The following is a 20,661-nucleotide window of genomic DNA, read 5'->3' as shown; positions in this document are numbered from 1 at the left end:
AAGAAATATCAGGGGTCCGGTCTTTACAGCCCACTTGAGGTTCTAGTTCAATGCTAACATAGCTGGCATGGCTTTGGGGTAAGAAGTACCCCTCTGGGGCTGTTATAGCCAGAGAGAATGGTGAATGACAATTTATAAATGGTCCATGTTTGTCTCCAGACTCTGTGTGTGTGTGTGTGTGTGTGTGTGTGTGTGTGTGTGTGTACAGGGAACAGTAGAAAGATGAGGAAATCCTAGAGAATAGCGACACACAGAACAGAGAAAGAGAATTCTTTTAATTCCAGACCCTGTCCCAACTATTGAGGGAGAGTTAGCAGGACGACCTCCGTCCATCTATCACCCTCTGCTAGAGTGATCCAGGCAACTCAGGACACAGAGAGGCAAAGGCCAGTGGTACAAAGTCCGAAGCATTTATATGATGTGGGAGAACCCTGTCAGGACGAGCGCAGTGAGGAAGAAGGAAGGCCCTGAGGGACAGGTGAATAGGGGCGGGCACTTTGAGAGCCTCACTGAAGAGAAGCAAACTTTCCTTAGGAATTTGCTGGCACAGACTCAGTACCCACAGCGAGACTTCTTCTTGGAAGTAAAAATTGGTCCAGACGCAGGAAAGGGGTTCAAGACGAGTGTGGAGTGGTGGGGACAGCCACGCAGAGCTGGAACGGCCGGGAGAGACAAAAATCCAGGGGGCGCCAGAGCAGAGACTGTTTTCATAACCGCACCTGCAGATTTAAAAAAAAAATTCAGCCACAAGTACTGCTTTCTCACAGCACTGCTATTTTCACTACTTTCTACTACTCCTTGGCCATCAAAGAACAGACGCTGTCTCAGTACTTTACGTATTGGCTTATTTAACCTTTTCACATTTAAGAGGTAGTTACTAATATTTTTGTTATCGTTCTTCTTTCCAGAGAGGAAGAAAGGAGGCACAGGGACATTGAAAAGTGGTGCCTTCTTACCTTCTGTATTTTCTTCCGGTTGTCAGTTTCAGGAGTTCAGTTGCTTGATCTGTTTGTCTCGGTAGATCCAGAGTTGAACCCAGTGCTTAGCATAGACGCGGTGATTACTGCTGAATAAATCAGAGTAAAATTAGAATGCCTCATGCACGAGTCTGCATCGCTTGGCGGCTCAGCGTCTGAGTATTTACAAAGGTAATAACGCCATTCCGGGGATTGCGCGACGTATGATGCGAGTCGCTGTGTGAAGTCGTGCTGCACAGGACGTGTGCAGTCGGCCGCGGTCTGTATTATACGGAACGGAGAACGGAACTCAGGCCGTAGATTGTGCAGTTTAGACAGGGGTGTGTTCCAGATGGCCCCAAGGGTGGCAACGTGGTGACCACGGGGAAGTAGAGGAGGAAGGTCCCCGACCACAGATCTGCACGCTTAGTGAGGGCAGCACCCCGTGAAATGTGACTTGTCCCCTAAATGCAATTACAAATTGGACTGAAGTGACAACGCTGACAGCTGACACCTAGTGTAGCCAAGCGTAAGCCTGAGGGAAGCTCGCCGTGCTGGCGGGTGGGAGAAAAGGAGATTGTAGGAGTGCGGGGTGGTGGAGGCTGGAGGGACGCCGTGGGCAAGAGGCAGGGGTGTATGGGGCTCGGGGTGTAGTTGATCTCCCGGCTCTTTACCTCCCGGCCTGGAGGCCACGGTGCCGCCTTCCCGGGTGGTTGGCAGCATCTGAAGAACGAGGTTTCACTCTGAAGGCAGAAGCACTTGGTGGTGTTGGTTCCCTTTTCTCTGCGTGAAGTGATCTTTACCTTGAATAGTATTAGGTCACCGGGAAATGTTCCTGGCTCTCAGCCGTGTTTCTGGCCCTACGATAAACCCGGAAAATGCATGTTTCCCTAAATTCTAGTTATGGGGGGGCGAACACGTGTTTCCCATGGCTACCCTTAGAGCCTTGAACTCAGTCATCCGATCTCGCACTGCTCACCTCGGAGTCAGAGCAGTAGAAGGTTGTCGAGCGCTTCTTGGAAAGGCCGTGTTTTCATTCTTTGCAGCCATAATGACCTCAGGCGCCTCCAGGCTCTCGCGGCATGACCCTCCTGCCCAACCGCCCGAATCCAACTTGGCTGTGCAAGGGTTCTGCCCCCGCCTCCCGTCACAGACTTCCCCAGGTTCTCTGGCATCTAGTGTTGAACTTGCTGGCTGGAGGCTCTTGGTTGGTGGCTTTGCCCTTTTAAAAATAATGGGCCTGTGATTTTGCTCTCTTCAGTCCTTCGTGAACCTACTGAACTTTTCAAAATGTCAGAGAGAAAGAGAGGCAGGGAGTCAGTCACTGGGTAACTTTTCTCCTTCTCCAATATTTGGAGGCAATTATCAGGACTAAAAGTTTGTCTTCTCACACTTACTATTCTTTAGGATTCTATCATAGACGCGTTGTCTCATGCTGCATCTGCCATTTCCTGGGTCTCCTTTCCTTTCCCAAGATGGGCAACGGCCTTTCTGGCTTAAACGGGAGGTTGGCGACCCCTGGAGGGGGTGAGGTGGACCCCTGTCACCGTGGTCATACTGACTCTGTGCTCCGGAGGCTGGCTCTGCTCTCGCCCCACTGATACCTGGGATTTACAATTGTGAATGAAGTAGGAGAGAGTAAACCCTTTCCCGTGCCCTGTTGTCAGGTAAGTAATGGACGGAACCCACAACGAAAACCCCAGATTCTGAATGCTTGTCTGGGCTTGGCAAGTTACCGTGTTATTTATCCTATTTAATGAAAGTGTCTTTGCCACGTGGATGCTACGTAAAATAATTTTGTCCACGTGAATTTCTGTGCTGCCTCCATGTTTACCAAGTTGGTTAATTTGGGCCCCTGATTTGATTGTAAACTTGGTTCCATCCATTTCTATTCTCCTTTGATTCCATTTGAGCTAGTGTGTGTCTGTACCCGATGTGGTCGTCGATGTGGTTTCGTTTGTTCCATGCCATTGGCATTGGGGTTTTATTTTCAGGGGGGATGCCTCATCTGAGTTTTGTCCCCCTGCTAGTTTTTCTCCCACTGTCTTTTCAGATAATCAAATATATTTTGCATTCCACTTGAAATTCATTTAAATTTATGTTTTCAAGAACTGTTCATGTTATTTTAGTGTTTCCTTTCTGGGTTACAACCTTGAACACTGTCTACTGAGATTTAACGTTAAGTTACTTTATTTAAATACAGAAAGCTGCTCGTTTTTGTCAAATTTATATTTAAGGATTTTACTATTTTAAGCACAGGGTAAATGAATTTTTTTCAAATTTAATTTTCCATTTTTAGTTGACAGAATGAGAAATAATATTTCATTTTGTGTAGTGACCTCATATCTGTGGCCTTATTCCTTGTAGTTGTTCTGAAGATTCTTTTTCTAGATGATCACAGCAGCCGTGAATAAAGACGGTGTGAGTTCTCTCTTTCCATGTGTTACTTCTTTTTCTTGCCTTATTTCATTAGCCAGGAATCTCCAGTACAGCTCCTGTGTTAGCGGTAGAACACATAGTGTGGCGATAAACATTACTACCTTTAAAATACTGTTTTCATTTTTGCCTTAAGCAGTAATATGCCTTCTAAATAAATTATGAGAAAAGAAAACATATTTGCAATCTTTTATATTTGCTGAAATATCTGCCAGTTCTGATTGGAGCTCTTTATTCCTTCAGTAGGTCCGTGAACTTTAGGCTTGAAGAACTTCCCCTAGCATTTTGAAACAATTGCTTTAATATTTATTTTTATTTATTGAGAGAGAGAGAGGGAGAGAGAGAGAGACAGAGAGAGATGGAGAGAGCACAGCGGGAAAGGGGCAAAGAGAGGGAGAGAGAATCCCAAGCATGCTCCACACTGTCAGCCCAGAGACTGATGTGGGGCTTGAACTCACCAACCGTGAAATCATGACCTGAGCCAAAACCAAGAGTCCGACCTTAAGTGACTGAGCCATCCATGTGCCCCATTCCCCTTAGCATTTTTATAGGTCAGGTCTGTTGATGAAAAAATCTCAGTTTTTAAATCTGATTTGTTTTTTTTTAAATTCTCATTTTCCAAGGATATTTTTTACTGGGTATAGATTTCTTGGTTGCCTTTTTTCTTTTAGCTCCTGAAAATATAGTTTTGTTGTCTTTTGGCTTCTATTGTTTCTGATGAGACATCAGCTGACGTTTCTGTCATTTTTCTTCACCCCTCTATGTGTGCTATGTTGTTTTCCTCTAGGTGCATACGAGATTTTCTCTTTAACTTAGGATTTTAGCAAATTTATGGTTAGCAAGATTTATGATGGGCTTAATTATGGTTTTCTTCTTGTTTATCTTGCCTGGGTTTCATTGAGTTTCTTGGATCCGTTACTGGTATTTATCACCATATTTGGAAATTCTCAGTCATTATTTCTTCAAATATTTTCTGCCCCATTATTTTTTTCCCCTCCTCAGTCTTGGACTACAGTTGCACATATGTTAGGATGCTGGGCGTTCTCCCACAGTTTACTAAAACTGCACTAGCTTTACATCAGCCTTGCTTCTCTCTCTTGTTTAGATCGTATTATTCCTGTTGACCTTTATTCTGCTGCCTTCAGTTTGTCGGTAAGCCTGCTGGTTAACACCTCATCTCGGATACTGGGTTCGTCACTTTCGAGCTTCCATTTGGTTTCCCCATTCATTCATTCATTCATTCCCTATGAGCACATTTTCCTTTAAGTCCTTCAATCCATTTATAAGAGCAGCTCTGGGGTTCTCATCTGCTCTTGTCAAAGTCTGGGACATCTTGAGTTTAGTTTCTGTTGACCTTTTTTTTTTTTTTTTTTAAAGGTTATTTATTTATTTTGAGAGAGAGAGAGGGAGGGAGAGAGAGAGCGAGCAAGCGATCAGGGGAGGGACAGAGAGAGAGGGAGACAGACAAAATCCCAAGCAGGCTCCATGCTGTCGGCCCAGAGCCCAGACGTGGGGCTTGATCTCAACCACGAGATGATGACCTGAGCCTAAATCAAAAGTCAGACACTTAGCAGACTGAGCTGCCCAGACACCCCTCTGTTGACCTGTTTTGGTTTTGATTTTGGGTCTCATTTTTCTATTTGTTTACATGCCTACTGACGTTGTTTACTGTAATCTGAACATTAAGAATGAAACCACATGGAGACTCCGTGTTTGTGCTCCATGGTAGCAATCTGAATTTGCTCCAGGAGGCAGTGCCCGTGTCTGAGTTCAAGCCAACTTGTGTCTTGTCTGTAGCTGGCAGCAGCTGAGATTCAATTCAGTTCCTTCTGCTTTCAGCTGCGGTGTGTTTTGTGGGGCCCTCTGGGCCATCCACCTGCGTATGTGTATCTAGCAATCCCCCCAACAGCTTGGGCAGAATTTATGTGCAGATTTTGTGTTCACTCCCCAGTGGCTCCCTCTCTTTCAGGATTCACTTTAACTTTCCAGATGCCCTGCCTTGGGCCTCATGCAGATGGGATAGTGCCCCTCAGAAAAAAAGGTGCAAATTCATAAATGTCACCGTTGCTTTCCCATGTTTCCAGTGAAGATCTCCTCTGGTTCCTGCCTGCTTCTGAAATATTTTGTCCAAGTTTTATAATTGTTCTCTGAGCGTAGGTCCAAGGACTCTAGTCTTCACTGCTACTGAAAGCTGGCCCTTCCTTCTGGGAGTGTTTGAAGATTAAATTTTTCATATGACATTATTCATCCTACATGATTCCAAAGGTACGATCGTCATCACCGTCAACATCATCATCGTTAACATTTTTTTTAACATTTGTTATTTAGATACACTCAGAAGGATTGTGTGAGGCTCCGTGTTGAATACATAATCAGCTGTAGCAATAATAGCATCACATACTTGCCCCACTGTGGTCAGCCAGAAAAGGCTTTCAAAGGTATCTAGTAAGACGTCCAAATCCCCAGAACGTATGAATATGTCGTCTTACACGGTGAAAGAGACTTTCTAGCTATGATTCGGTTAAGGATCTCAAGATGGGGAGATTTCCTTGGACTGTCCAGGTGAGCCCGATGTGGTTGCGAGGGTTCTTATAAGAGGAGGCAGGAGGGTCGGAGTGGGGAGAGGGTCATTTGATGATGAAGCCAAGGGAAACAGAGTTGGAAACAGAACGTGATCTTTCTGACTCTGAAGCTGGAGGAAGGAGCCATGAGCCAAGGAATGCAGGCAGCCTTTAGAAGCTAGAAAAGGAAGGGCAGTACATCCCTTCTGCAGCCTCCAGAAGGAACACAGCCTTGTGGACTTTGATGTTGGCCTAGAGAGGCCCATTTTGAACTTCTGGCCTCCCAAACTGTAAGGAAACAAATTTCTGTTGTTTTGAGCCATTAAGTATGTCATCATGTGTTACGGCAGCTCTAGCAAACTCATGCCTCCCGAAACGATTTTGTTGTAACTTTCATTTTATAAAAAGGAAACAGGCACATGGACCTTCCCAGGTACAATATGCTTAAAGCAACTCATCAGAGACTTACTTCTATATCGTCACTACTTTCTGTATATTCCTATCGGTCTCTTACTGAAAATGACTCCATTGCGCATTTAGGCTGAACACTTGGAGAGCAATAAGGGGTGACAACGACAGTTTTGAGAAGCGATGCTCCTAGTAAGGAGAGCGAGGGAGCCCCCGAAGAAGCTGTGTTCACCGTCCTCAATGTCCCTACCTACTCTATTGCTGCTGGTAGTGATTTTACATCTCCTCCTAAGGGTTAATGATTAGTGGAAGCTTAGAAACCAGTTAGTATTTCTATCTCGGACTGTTTCGCCTTGAGTTTCCCTTTATGTTATGAACTATTTGTAATAAGCTCAGTGCTAGAATATTTTAGGGTCTAACTGGCAGAAAGAGCTGCGTGCCCTCCAGGGTCACAGGCTAGATATCTGATGACTAGTCCTCGCCAGTGGAACGTGGGAAGAAGTAATATGTCTGTTGCAGACCATGGTGGGCTGTGTGTGTTTTCTTCCCCGTTTGTGGTGACCACGGAGACTGCTCGTCACCTGGGGTGTTAGTGATGGAGGGGTCTGGACTCTGGAGTCACTCGTTGGAGTGGAGTCTGCCAGGGGATCTCTGCTGGACTCTCTCTAACAAGAGGACTTAAATTGTGTTCTGCCATTGACACTCTGGGACCATTAGGGCAGCTGCTCTTATCCACTCATGTTTTTAGCTAGGAAATCACGCAGTCGTTAAATGGAGACAGAAAGGCTAGTTTTTGAGGATCAAAACGTAGCTACGAATTAGGGAGGGAACTCCCGTATGACACTTTAGCATACATCTTTTATATTCCTGTATCATCCCTAGAAGATAAATATTTGGACAGGAGCCCAAGGCTCGAAATGAGTAATGGCTTTCCCCAAAGATAACAACCAGAAGTTGATGGGACTAGGATCTAAAGCCAGACCAGATTTCAAAGTCTAAATCTTATCAGTACAATGCACTACTTTTAAAGTTTCAGAACTAGGGACTGCTATACTAATTTGGTTCAAGCTCTTCTTTTTTCCAGAGGGCCACAGGGAGTAAATGGCAGCATAAGTTGGTTTCCTGAATTTTAAATCTTGTGCACTAGTGCAATTCTCAATGGGGAGAAGGGGCATCTCATAACGTCTGGAGATGGTTTTGGTCGTCACGACGGAAGAGGTGTCACAACGGAAGAGGTGTCACGGTGTCTAGTGGGCGGAGGCCAGGGAGACTGCTGCACATCCTACTTTGCACAAGACATCCTCCACACAAAAGAACGATTCACCCCAACGCCCCTAGTGTTGAGGCCGAGAAACCCTGTTAAGGGGCGTACATCCACTATGTAGCAGAGACAGGACTCAAATGCATGGTACCACCACCGCACAATGTCTTTCTAGAAAGGTTAATTACCGCTGACCAGGGAACTCGGGTTCAGCCTTTTCACTGACCGCTTGGGAAGCCCAAGAGATACGTAACGGAATCACGTCACACTTTGACCTTCGGCAGGCTGTGAGCTCTTGGAGTGCAGGGTCGAAGCCACGCGGTGCTGGTTTTTCAACGCCTACGTTACATAGTAGGTCTTTGATCCCCTGTTTATGAAGTTGCTACACGAATCATTCAGTGATTTTTCTGTCCCCCTGAAGTCGATCCTAACGACAGCCCCTTGTAAAATAACCTGAGAAAACTGCTTCATCAAGCACACATCTTCCCCCCGGTTGACAAATTGCACAGCCGTCCTCAGTCCTCCGTGGAACCGGGGCCTGAAGATTAATCGTGTGGCCGAGTTCTTTGTAGAGCAGGCCCCGTGCGCCCTTAAATTCCGAGGGGTGTTTGCTCTCATCCTGTACATTTATAGCTGCCTCCTCATTTCTTCTGAGTCTTGTAATTCCTGGCAGCTGCTTTCAAAGGACAGTCACCGCTCCAGTGGCCGTTTTTCTGTGCACCGCGCCTTTCTGATTCCCTCTCCCGCTGCTCTGCAGCAGGATCTGAGTTGTTATGATGTCTCGTTTCCATTTGGTACAGAATCTCTTGTGCAGAGGTGTTTCCTTAATTGGCATCTTTGCGTTGGGAGCTTGGAAAGTGGGTGCCTCCCTTGTCCACCTTTGTCTCCACCTGACCCCTGGCTGCCCATCCCAGGCCTCTCTCTCCACTCCTCTGCATTTGGGGCTTATCTGGGGTTCACGGTCCTCCGAAAAAACAATTTCCACAGCCCGTGATCCCACGTTATCTGAGCTGTATCTAAGGTATGTTAACCAATTAGAAAAATAAATGAGTGTGGAAAAGGAGGGGAGAGAGATCATACACAAGAGGTCCCAGCCCCCAAAAAGTGCTTTGTGGTTAGAAAAAAGCCCAGCAGAGGCCCGGCTCAGGGTCGGGGGGGAGGGGGGTGTGGAGCTGGCCCCAAGCGCTGCTGGGCTCTGAGTCTGTTGACCCGGTGACAACTGTTTCTGTGCGGACGCCGTGCAAACAGGTGACATTCATCTGGGTAAGTGACGGAATTTGTAAACTGCCATGGTTTCCTTTAGAAGAAACCCTTGTCCTACATAGACCTTTATTGTTTCCTAAAGAACTGCTGTTTGCACCAGAGAAATTTCGACTCCTGTACTGCGGTCCCATTTCCCACACCAGTGTGCTTACAGTCCAACACCACATCCCCGCGGTGCGGTGGGAACCTTCCTTCACCCACCTGCCGGCCGGGCCCAGAGGACCTCAGACTCGGGTGTGCGTGAAGTACCGTGAAGGGAGAAGGTGGGGGACGTGCTTGTTCTAGAAGGGCCCCAACGCCCTGGGAAAGTCTCCAGCGGCTCTGGGCTTCTTCCTCTTGGTCCAGAACACCTGTACCTCCCACCTTCCCCCCACGCCCAGCCCCACCCGCTGGCACCCACACCCCCAGCCTGGCTCTGCAGATGTCCCTTTGAGGGGTGCTGACGGCAGATAGCTGACACTTACCTGCATCCCTGTCCCGTTCCCTTCTGGGCCCCTGCCCTGCGGGGGGACGGCCTGCCCCTTCAGCCTCCTGGTGTGGCAGCCTCAGGGGCCCAGCCCTTTCGAGGGCAACGAGGTAGGATCCCCTGTAAAAGCCATGGATGCACGTGCAGCTACCCATGCCCCTGCGGACGTGCAAGAACGTGGTGAGGGCGCACTGTAAGGGGACTGGAATAGGGACACGGGGACTGTTTGAGGACTCTGAAAAGGCAGAGGTGGTTATGTGCGTGATGTTTCTGTACCTGCTCCCATCATGTTGTACCGGGTGGGATTCAGAGCAGCCGGCTCGACGGTGCTGACTGGGGAGACTGGGGGGGAGGGGTCTGACGGAGGACAGGTGCGCAGCCAGGACAGGTATGGTTGGGGGAGGGGACGATGACCCCGTGGGGCTGGCCGGAGGGGCTTCCCGAGTTTTATGTCTTGGTGACTGAGACTACTTGGGGCGGTTGGCAGAGCTCATGGCATAGAGTAGCACCCAGCACGATTTGCTGAATCAAGAGTGGAGAAGTACCATCTGAGCACCGATGCTTCTGTTTCTTGGCACTTAAAAACAATTTTTTTTTTAATGTTTATTTAGTTTTGAGAGAGAGAGAGACAGACAGACAGAGAGAGAGACAGAACTCAAACAGGGGAGGGGCAGAGAGAGAGGGAGACACAGAATACGAAGCAGGCTCCAGGCTCTGAGCTGTCAGTACAGAGCCTGACCTGGGGCTCAAACCCACCAACCGTGAGATCATGACCCAACCCAAAGTCAGATGCTCAACCGACTGAGCCACCTGGGCACCCCTATTTTTATTTTTAATTAAAAAAATTTTTAATGTTTATTTATTTTTGAGAGAGAGTGCACAAGCAGGGGAGGGTCAGAGAGAGAGGGAGACACAGAATCCAAAGCAGGATCCAGGCTCCCAGCTCTCAGCATGGAGCCCAACGTGGGGCTCAAACCCATGAACCGTGAGATCATGACCTGAGCTGAAGTCGGATTCTTAACGGACTGAACCACCCAGGCTGTTTCTTGGCACTTTTCAAACATTTGTTTCGGAGTTTCTTATTTTTAAATGACTTAACACATTGTGTACCCTTTTTGGTGTATATCTATCTCCTGGTCATTTGTTTTAATGTACATGTTTATCAGTATATCATGTATATTAAAGTGCAACATGTCGGTGTATTACCGACATGACTATCAGACTGACTGTGGCCATCCTGGCAGAGCGTGTGAAGTTAGTTTCATTATTGACTTAGTAATTTTTGTGGAGATCTAAGTCACTTCAGGCATTCTAGAAAGAGGGGTAAGATTCTTTTGGATAAAAGGAGCTTTGAAGAGACTGTAGGAGAAAAGTTTTCAGGAAATGTTGGACATAGGAATGCAGCCATCAGTGTAAGTAGGAAAATTTTTAAAACTTGGCATCTAACAAAATTAAGGCATAGAGAAGAAGAGCAGAATAGAAAATATGAAAGAAGCTGCCGAAGGGGATGTCGGAATGAACGTCTTGGGCCGTGTTCTCACAGGAAGAGGGGAAACACCATTCGTGTTTCCTAATGGGAAACCTAATGGGAAACAGACCTAATGGGTCTGTCTCCGACGCGTCTACAGAGATACCAAGGGGGCGCTCCCATGTGGGAAACGTGTTCTCCAAGAATCAGAAATCACTCGTTCATGCTTCGCTTCCCTTCCTTCCTTCGTCCAGTGCCCTCTTACTCTGCTCTCATTTTTGTCCACAGTGCTTTTCCCTTCTGAGATGACTCAGGACCCATTTACTGTGGCTGTCGTCAGGCTCTCCCCAGGTAGAGACAAGAGGATGTTTTTCCCCTCCTGGGCTATCGATGAGTGTACCTGTCTCTCCTAGGACAGGTGCAGAGAGGGAATTCGGAGATACTGAAGGAACGAGTACCTCTTCTGTTGCTTCCATCCAGCAAGGAGCTAGAAACACAGGCCTGGTTCTCTGGCCTCAGGCTTCTCTGCACTGGGGACATCAAGTAACAAGTCGGTCTAAACAATAGTGGGAGTATTCTCCAAGGGTTACCGACGAAGGCACTGGGGTCAGGCAGGTGCAATTTTAGGCATATTTGCCAGTCCCGGCCGGCCGCACCTGCACCCTTGCAACAGTCCTAGAGGGTCCAAACGGTTCCTTTCAGAGGAAGCACGATTGTTGTGCAGATTGGTTATAAGATGGGAGTGGGGATGGTCCCTTTTGTCTGGCTAACGCCCACACCCGTCATTTACAGCAAATGTCTACCCGGTGCCTAGAACAAGCCACGTGCCCAGTTGCCGGAATTAAGGTCTCTCGCTTTTGTTTCATTTTGCTTTTGGATCCTGACCCTGTGCCAACCCTGGTTGGAATGGTCTGGAAAGACAGTGCGCAGTGAGATGTTGCCATCAGCGCGGGAGACCGCCTACCCGTGCTACAAGGTAGCACCCACAAGGCCACACCCACAAGGGCAGCGCCGTTGGCCAGCGAGTGAGCTGGGGTTCAGGGCTGTTCAGTCTTGAACCCGGAGTGGCTACTCCAACAAGTGAAGTACAAGAATGGGGGACTTGAGCCTTGGGCACAGTGGGGTTCTGCCACTGACTCGGTCCCTGGCTCTCTCTTTTTGTGTTTCTACCCAGAGGCTGCTGTGATACACACAGTTGTCTTTTTTTCTTTTCTTTTCTTTTCTTTTCTTTTCTTTTCTTTTCTTTTCTTTTCTTTTCTTTTCTTTTCTTTTGTTTTTTCTTTTCTTTTTCTTTTTTCTTTTTTTTGAGATTCAAGTGAAAACCACAACGTGTTATGCCCAAGACATCTTTTGTTCTGTTTTTTAAGATGCATGTACATTTTAGGAGAAACCGTATCGCTGTTTTAGATTCAGTCGCCCGGGAATCACTAGTGTTTTGCATGAGTTCTGTTTGATTTCCTTAAACTTGAGCGAGGTTATGAACTGCCCCTGCGTTTGCTCTCTGTGAACGCAGTTCCGCCACGTTCCAAAGGCCACTGAACCCCACCCCGAGGGCTGGGGGGTCACCGGGGATCAGGGCCGTGCATTTGGACTGGACACACATTCGGTGCACCTGGAGAGCCGCCCCAGGGACACCGTGCCCCCCGCTCGGCCACTTCCTCGTTCCCACAGAGCCGGCCCACGGGGCTGTTCGGTGGGACGCTGTTCCCGGCTGCCGTGTCACATATTCAGGCCTCCGATTTGCTTACTTTTCCTCCTGTTAGAGGGGACTCCCTGTGTTCCCTTCTGCCTCATCTTCTCCCCTCCCCTTCCACTTGGCTCCTCTTTCTGTCTCCCCCCACTGAAAGCCGCTCCGGCTCTGGGACTCCAGGTCTGATGGTGGGAGCTGAAAAGGCTGCCCGGAGCCCCCGGGTGAGGGGCCATGCCCAGTGACAGCGCCTGTGCCCAGATGGGATTGGGGCCAAGTGTGAGCCTTTACCTTGAAACATCGCCTGAGAGGTCTGTGTCGCAGAGCCCGATCTTGCTTGCCTCGTAAGAATGTGCGTCTTTCATGTCTGCAGGGTGAGAACACACAAACAGAAAGCCTGTTGCATAAATGGGGCACTTTCACACTTCCCTAATTAGAGTGTAACTCGGTTGACGTTGTAAAGTGGTTTAGTTGTATGTTTCAAGAGCAGTAATTTGACTTCTGGGAACATACCCCGAGGGAGTAGTCTAAATGCCTCCAATTTACTAGCTGTCCAAGCCCAAGACCGGCTGGGAGCCAGTCCCCCAAGCCAGACCGCGCTCAGATCGCAGCTCCAGCAAGGGTGACGAGGGCAGACCTGGGAAAGCCGCTTAGTGAAGTCCTGCCTCAGTTTCCTCCTCTTTAAAATGGGAGCAGCAAGAATGGCGACAGTCTCATGGAGCAGATGAGAGCATGTAACACACAGAGTATGGGGATTGGACACAGTAGGTGCTCAGTAAATGTTGGATGCTCTTCCTTGACATCTCTCTCCTTTTTAATTTTTAAAATGTTTATTTTTGAGAGAGAGAGAGAACACAAGCCGGGGAGGGGCAGAGTGAGGGGAAGACACAGAATCCAAAGCAGGCTGCAGGCTCCGAACTGTCAGCACAGAGCCTGACACGGGGCTCGAACCCACGACCCGCGAGATCATGACTGGATCCGAAGTCGGACGCTCAACTGACTGAGCCCCCCAGGTGCCCCTTGGTCCTCTCTCTTTGCCTTGATTTCCTTATTTGGAGAATATGAATAACAAGCGTGTTTACCTAGTAAAATTATTGTGGGGATTAAATAAAACGAGGAGTGGTAACCATGGTGCGGGGCGTGCCGTAAACGCACGATAGATGTTATTAGCTATTGCATTTGAGAATGTTAGTTTTGGAAACTAGGGGTGGAGGTAATTCCTTTATGAAAGATCTTTAAATATTTTTTAGGCTTGGGTTTGACAGAATATTTTCCGTCTGTAAGACCATTCAAGAGCAGCGCGGTAATTGGAAGAACCGGGCTACAATAAGTAATTTTACAATGGCTGCCTAATCTCAATTCAAGTAGCAAAGGAAGGTGTTATCTGCCCCCGGGTCCGGGGCACTTGTCCACGCACACCGTGATGGAAATTTAATAATTTATTAAGCACAGACACTGGCCCCCACGTGCTCAATAAATATTTATTAAATAGATGAATGATTGTATTAAAGATGAGGTTTGTCGTTGAAAGGAGGTTGAATCCCCATAACATTATCTGAGGCTCCAAGAGAAGAGATGCCCCCAAGAGGGCTGTTTGAGCAGAAAGAACACGGCTCAGAACCCAGGCGTCCTGGATTCTGCGGACCGTGGAGACGGTGCGTTCCCCTGCTTCGTTTCCTCGTCTGTGTGGTGAGTCGTTTGCAGAGAATGTTTTATCTTGTTTCCTCTCTGCGATTCAAACAATATGAATACAAAATAGTGACGGTTCGCCTTGGGTGAACGTAAGTGTGCAAGGTGGTTAGTACGTTTGATCTGGAGGAGACTTTTTCTCCCCTGTTGTGCCCAGAATGAAGATCAGATGCCTTCTGAGACCTGAATGGTGGACAGGACCTGCTCCCTCTATCTCTTCACCCCTTCTGCTCTGCACCTGCCCGCCCTCCACCCTGTAGCCCTGCACACTAGCTGGTAACGGTTCCAGACAGACTCCTCTCTCCTGCTGCATCTGCAAACACACCCTGGCCCCTCTGTGCAAATGCGCTCTCCCTGCACCCAGACCTGTCCCTCATCCTCCCGCCTGCTCCTCCCACGACCCCTCAGGACGCAGCTCAGATCACTCACCTCTTAGGGAGGAGCCCCCCAGCCCCCTTTCCCAGGCTGGACCTACTTCCTTTCTGTCGTGCTCTTGGAGAGCTGGGTATTCCTCCTTTTGGAATGCCCATCTTGCTTTGTAATTAAGCCTCCACGAGAGTGATTCTTTGATGAGTGCCTCTGTCTCCCACAGTTGTCTGTTTCCTCCATGGGAGCAAGTGTAATCGTTTATTTTTGGTGCTCTGGATATTGAGGATTCTCACTGAGTATTTGTTGACTAAGTGACGGGCTGCTGAAGAAATCAGCTCAAGGGTGAACGTGTATTTATTCATCGACAGGAGAAAGGGAGACTATGAAGTTCGAATGCCGCTTCGAGCTCTCTCTCCCTGAGTCCCCCCTCCCCGGGACAAATAAGCGGGACAGATGAAGTTAGCCGCATCTTACGGTTTGATGAATGAGGCAGGATAAAGTCCAGGCAGGGTGAATAACTTTTTCAAGGGGCACATGGGTGACGGAGCTCCTCTGAGAACCTACAGCTGTTGTCTTGGAGAAGAAACGTGTCGGAAAGAACAGGATTAGGGCATTCTGGCCGAACGCGTGTGGCCTTTGCACACAAAAAGTCATGCATTTTAGGGTGACCCTATTTTTTTTTTCTTTCTCCCTGTGCGGCTTAAGCAGTAAACTCTCTGACACTGTCTTCCTTCTGGTCTCTTCCGGGCTAGGAGAGCAGCCAAAAGATGAAGGCCTGGACCTCAGAGAGAGGGGACACCCATGGGCACGCATCACTCTGGGTTCCTGGCCAGCAAACCGGAACCCTGTGTGGAGTGTCAGAGACCCCATCTGATAACAAAATAGCATTTTGCTTTCCACTGTCACTGTCTTTTTAGGAATATTTCTTTCCCTTGGGGTCTTACGTAGAGGCAGTTGTCCACTGAGGCAAGGTTTGGACGTTCCTGCATCTGAAGGCAAATATCGTTTCCAGGCTGTTCTAGCAGTGCCCTGTTCCATGGTTCTTTCCAACACGAGCCCTTGACAGTAATAATCTCTTCCATTTGTACAGGGTTTTCCCCATCTCGTTTGCTCCTCGTAGGTCTATAGGCGTATTTACGTTCTCCTAAATGTCTTAGGCTTCCAGGTTTATCTCCTGCCCCTTGCAGAGTGATGGACATTCATAGCGCGTATTTGCTGAAGGGACAGATCCCTGACTAACTCTGTGAACCGACGAACAACCCTTTGCAATAAGGACTGTGGTGGTTGCTAGGTCTGATTTGCATACAGCTGGGGAAAGAAAAGATTTAAAATATCAAATGACTTTGTCAAAGATTCACTCTAGGTAATGAATGGAAAGATTTCTGGCTCCTAGTTCAATGCTATTTACATAAGTGAGTTGTTGTGAGATTCTTACATGAGTAGCTTTTTTGGTACTGATGACTTATATTAACTTTTTAAGCAGCTTCGAGGTATAATTTACATGCACAATCTTACCAACTGTCGGCACCCAATTCAATGATTTTTTTTGTGAATTTAAAAAGCTGTGTAACCACCGCTGCCATTGTCCATTTTTGGAATAGTTCCATCCCACAGTGAAGGTGCCATCGTCTTGTTACCACTTAAACCCTGCTCCCAGGCCAGGGGATCCTTTATCCTGTGTCTCTAAGAGACATACTTTTCAAAAAAAAAAAAAAAATTCATGCACATGGAATTATCTGTAGTCCGATTGTATGTAGTACAAGATGTAGTACTTTGAGTCTAGCTCCTTTTTAGGCTTATCCCTGTAATTGTTCATTACTCACAAGTTGGTGGGTGTTTGGTTGGATTCCAGTCTTTGGGTGTGTGGACATTCTACCATGAACATTTGCAAATGTGTCTTTTTGTAGATGCGTGTTTTCATTTCTCTTGGGTAAGTACCTAGGAGTGAATTGCTGCCTTATGGTAAATTTCTGTTTATTTTGTTAAAAAATTGGTGGGAGCGCCTGGGTGGCTCAGTCAGTTGAGCGTCCGACTTCAGCTCACGTCATGATCTCACGGTTCCTGAGTTTGAGCCCCGCGTCGGGCTCCGTGCTGACGGCTCGGAGCCTGGAGCCCGCTTCCGATTCTGTGTCTCCCTCTCTCTCTGCCCCTCTCCTGCTGGCACTTGGTCTCTCTCTGTCTCTCAAAAGTAAACAAACATTAAAAAAAAAAAGAAATTGGTGAACTGTTGTTCAAAGTTCCTGTACCATTTCATACTCCCAGTCTTTTTGATGAAAGCCATTCTGGTTGAGCGTGTGGTGGTGCTCATTGTGTGTGTGTGTGTGTGTGTGTGTGTGTGTGTGTGTGTGTTTCTTTTTGTGGTCTTTCCTTGAGAGGAAGAAGACAGAATAACTGTCATTCACAATTTGTCCTATCAATTTTTTAAAAAGAGATGTAAACTGCAAGTGCAATTGCTGAGTTATTTAATTCTTCATTCAATTCTGTCAATTTTGGTTTAATGTATTTTGGCGTTGTATTGGTAGGTGCATATACATTTATAAGTTTTCTATCTTTTAATATAATGACTCGGCCATTAAGGGATTTCCTTTTTCTTTCTAGTTATATTTCTTGTCTTAAATTTTGTTTTGTCTGATATAACTGTATCTCTTATGGTTAAGGTTTACATGGCATATATTTTTCCACCTTTTTACTTTCAGACTCTTTGTGTTTTTGAAACTAAAATTTGCCTCGTGTAGATGGAATATAGTTGCATCTTGCTTTTTTGTTTTTTTAGTATTTTATTTTTGAGAGACAGAGAGAGAGAGAGAGAGAGAGGCGCGTAGGGGAGGGGCAGAGAGAGAGACACACAGAAACTGAAGCAGGCTCCAGGCACGCAGAGCCTGACACGGGGTTCAAACCCACAAACCGTGAGATCATGACCTGAGCCAAAGTCCAGTGCTTAACCGACTGAGCCACCCAGGTGCCCCTGCATCTTGATTTTTAAACCAGTCTGCCAACCTCTGCCCTTTGGTTGAGGTGTTTAGTCTGTTCTCATTTTATCTAACTGTTGATATAGTTATATTTATATCTGCCATTTGCTATTTGTTTTCTGTATTCTTTCTTTCTCTCTTTTTTTTTGCTCTGATCCTCATTTACTGCTACCTTATTTGTGTTAAGCACATATTTTTTAGTACACCATTTTTATTCATTTTTTTTTGCTATATTTTAAAGTTGTTTTCTAATGATTGCTTTAGGATTACAATATATGTCATATAGTAGGACAATTCAGATTAATGGCACCTTAAATGTAGAATTCTACTCTCATGTCACTGTATTCTCTACCCCTCCTTTGTGCTGTTATTGTCATAAATATTATATCGGTGCATATTATATATATAATATATAATTATATATGTATTATTATATTATTATAAATAATATTATATATATTATATATATAATTATATATTATATTATATAACTAATACTACCCTGTTATAACTTTTTAACCAATCTTATGTCTTTTGAAGAAGAGAAGATATATGTTTGTAGTCTTTTTTATGAAACCTCCTATTTATAATTTCTAATTCTTTTAATTTTTTTTCCAGTGGATTTAAGTTACCATCTATGTCATTGCTCTTCAGCCAGAAAGCTGCCTTCAGTATTTCCTCCAAGGCATGTCTGCTACCACATATTTTCAGTCTTTGTTTGGGAATGTCTTTATTTCACTTTCGTTTTTGAAAGGATAGTTTCACTCAATGTTGAATTCTTGGTTAATATTTGTTCTTAAGCGCTTTGAAGACGTCTCTCCATTACATTGTGGCCTGCCTTGCCTCAGTTGACCAATCAGTCAGTACGTGTATCAGTATTTCTGTGTATGTGATGAAGCATTTTTCTCTGTGCTTTTGAGATTTTCTCTTTGTTTTCGCTCTCCATGGTTAGAGATGTGTGTAGATGTGGATCTCTGTGTTTTACTACGTGGGATTCAACGAACCTCTCGGATCTGCCTATTAGTGTGTTTCACTAAATGTGGGAGGATTCCAGCCTTGTCTCATTATTTTTCTTCCTTTCTCTCACTCTCGACTCCTACTGGAACTCTTGTCGCAGGTGCTGATTTGCTTGATGGTGCCCCTTAGGCCTCTCTCTTCAATTCAGTTTTCTTTATTTTCTTCACACTTTAACTCTGTTGTTCAGATTGGATTCTTTCTACAGATCCTTCTTCACGTTCACGGATTGTTTCCTTTACCAGCTCCTGTCTGCTTGTCGAGCCTCCCAGTAAAATTTCCATTTCAGTTATTGTACTTTATGACTTCAGAATTTCCACTGGCTATTTGTTATGGTTCCTGTGTCTTTATTGAGATTCCCTACTTGTGGAGCCATTTTCATCATATTTTTATTTAATTCTTCAAACACAGCTTCCATCATCCTTTGAGTATCTTTAGCCGCTTTGCATTTTTGTCTGCTAAATTCAACATTTGGGCCCACTCGCGGTTTCTACTGACCGCTTCCTTCTCTCCTCCTGAATATGGGTCACACATCCTTGTTTATGCGAGCCTCATAAGTTCTTACTGAAGACTGGACATTTAGATAACAAATTGTTGCAACTCTGAATTTTTTCTCCAAGGGCGATCGTGTTTATTCTTTTTTGTTTTGTTTTATTGATAGCAACTTGCCTCACCTCAATCTCCTGTCTCTGTCTGCCCTATGATGGGGATCTGGGAAGACCTTTGCTCGCTTTGTTTTCAATTCTTATTTTTAGTTTTTGGTCTGGCTCACTAGGAGTCACTCTTGGGTCTCTACAGGTTATTTTTCAGCCGGTCATTGCTTATAGTTTGGGCTCCAACTCTTGTGGCAATGAAGTTTCCTCCCTCTGCTGATGGGTCCATGTGCACAGGCTGAGGAACATGGGCAACGCTTAGGTGACCTTTGTCTTTCTAAGCTCTACTGGGCTCTCCTGAGCCGGCAGGTAGGGTGAAAGGATCCCCCAGGTAAAGGAGGCTCCAGTGGCTGAAATCCAAAATTCAATCATTTTTCATGAGTAAACACTTATCCATGTATTTTTTTGTTTGTTTGTTTGTTTTGGGTCAATATTCAGAGCTCTTAGAATGGTTGTGTTTGATATTTTTGTTCAGTTTAATATTTGTTTTACCAGGAAGAGGGTTTGCTGACCTTTTCACTTTGATGGCACTGCAGGTCTGTTCCCAGATTTTATCTGTTTTTATAAAGCATGTTAGTATGGATGTTCTAGATAGAAAAAAAGTCAAAATGCAAAAGTTACTCTAGAGAAAAAGATGATATAAGAATGCTACAGTACCTTTTATCTGGTGTCCTCTAATTGTTTCTTAAACTTCCTTCTATGTTATTTTTCTTTTTACGGTGGGAGACGGCAACAGTCCTAGGCAGATGCTTCTCTCTTTGCAAGTGCCCTGACTTCTAGAACGCACGTGATGGGGGAAGAGCTGAACTCGTGGGCTGACGTGCCGTGGGAGCCCCTCCCATTCCGTCGGCATAAACCCATCTTAACTTCCCTCAGGTGTGAACAAGAAATCGGCGGGAGTTTGAGACAAAAGACACCTTATTTCACTTCCCGTCCTGGTTTCATCTGAACTCGGACGGCAGAGCTAAAGCTGGGAGTATGTGCGGCTGTGGTTTTAACCCTGACTTACACAGCCGTGTGACAGCTGGACCGAGTCATCTTGAAATGCTTGGAAAACGTCCAAGACCGAACATTCGGAGGTGCAGACTTTTCCCTCTCTGTGCCCCTCCCCCTCTCAGCCCACGATGGGTGTTCATGCTGACGCGCCGCGGGAGGAGTGTGTGTGTGTGTGTTGGGGGGCACCACGGACACATGCGCACACGAAGGACGTTTCCCAAACGAGGTGGTCTCCTTAAATCGTCATCTTCACAGCACTCATTTTCGATGGTAATCTAATTTTCTGATGAGAGGGGGATCATTTAAATTGACCTGAGCTGTCTTTCAACTCCTTGTCAGAATCCGTCCTGGGGACCCAATTTCCTGGTTCAGCAGGGAGCATTTGTGCGTGGCCAGCGCCGCCGTGGCCCTGGACAAAGGACAGCGATAACAGACTCGCAGGTGGTTATAATAGCTTCAATTATA

At 46.2% G+C, this 20,661-nt stretch overlaps 1 long non-coding RNA gene across 1 annotated transcript; it reads right to left on the bottom strand.

Moving 5' to 3' along the window:
- Window positions 1–394: 394 nt before the first annotated feature.
- LOC113604845 (uncharacterized) lies at window positions 395–20,298 on the bottom strand. Its single transcript, XR_003426862.2, has 4 exons — window positions 19,858–20,298; window positions 12,798–12,873; window positions 957–1,063; window positions 395–719 (listed from the first exon to the last, which is right to left on the bottom strand). It is a non-coding gene; the product is annotated as an uncharacterized LOC113604845 (long non-coding RNA).
- Window positions 20,299–20,661: the final 363 nt, after the last annotated feature.

Source organism: Acinonyx jubatus, chromosome A3 (genome assembly GCF_027475565.1).
Source record: "Acinonyx jubatus isolate Ajub_Pintada_27869175 chromosome A3, VMU_Ajub_asm_v1.0, whole genome shotgun sequence".
NCBI lineage: Eukaryota > Metazoa > Chordata > Mammalia > Carnivora > Felidae > Acinonyx > Acinonyx jubatus.
The sequence above is the reverse complement of the archived record's forward strand: the minus strand, read 5'-3'. Positions and strand labels throughout refer to the sequence as shown.